We start from the raw sequence: 1,141 nt of genomic DNA on the forward strand, positions 1-1,141 counted from the left end.
CGGTCGAACGCCTTCTCCAAGTCCACAAAACACATGTAGACTGGTTGGGCGAACTCCCATGCACCCTCCAGGACCCCGCTGAGGGTGTAGAGCTGGTCCAGTGTTCCACGACCAGGACGAAAACCACACTGCTCTTCCTGAATCCGAGGTTCGACTATCCGACGGACCCTCCTCTCCAGGACCCCTCCTCTCCAGGACCCCTGAATAGACCTTACCAGGGAGGCTTAAGAGCGTGATCCCCCTGTAATTGGAGCACACCCTCCGCAATTTAGCAAGATATGTAAATCAGAGCTGGACCACCAGACATATTTTGCATTTACATAATTACATTATTAAAAATATAAACAAGGACACAAAGCAACCTTTTAGTGGACTGTAATCTATAAAACAGTGCTGCCTGTTTGCTGCAGTGGAGATGAAGATGGTCCATTCAGGAAAGCAGAGCTGCATCAAACTTTAACATGGAGCTGCAGAAAAAAGAAAAAAACAAAAGCAAAAATTTAATTGTTAATGCATGTCACCATGAGAAAAGCCTACTGAGTTTTGCTAAAAAAACTCAGTAGACTGAACATTTAAATCACATTCATCTCATGAAGTGAATTTTGTTTTGCAAAACAAACTTATTTGTGCATGTCAGAAATCTTTTCTTAATATTCTAAGTTTTTTTGTGACTCAAAGTTTTGCTTGTGATTCTCACATGACGTCTTGAGCAGGGCCTAAAATCGCAAAAAAAGATTTCTGATGTGTGCAAATAAAAGTTTGTTTGGCAAATAACTTTTTATGTTCACAAGACAAAAATGTGTTATTTAATTAAAACATTTTTTAAACAAAATGACTTGTTTTAAAAAAAAGAAATCATTACAATTCCAAAAGTTTTGATTACAATTTTATTTTACTTAACTGAGSTTAGTTGCTTGGATTAACGCTTGTGCACAACCGCATTTGCAGCTCAACCGTCATAGGATCAATAAGAACAAAGTGTCTGCTGGCGTAAGTATTATTGCTTTGCTTTCTTTGTGTTTAGTGAATGAAAAAAATAAAGTCAATAATAAACACATCCATTATGAAAACCTTTTAGCCAAGTACACATAATGGCAGTACCGATACAACTTCTACATCCTGAAGCCTGTCTGTTACACAG

Source organism: Poecilia reticulata, linkage group LG7, assembly GCF_000633615.1.
Source record: "Poecilia reticulata strain Guanapo linkage group LG7, Guppy_female_1.0+MT, whole genome shotgun sequence".
Taxonomy (NCBI): Eukaryota; Metazoa; Chordata; class Actinopteri; order Cyprinodontiformes; family Poeciliidae; genus Poecilia; species Poecilia reticulata.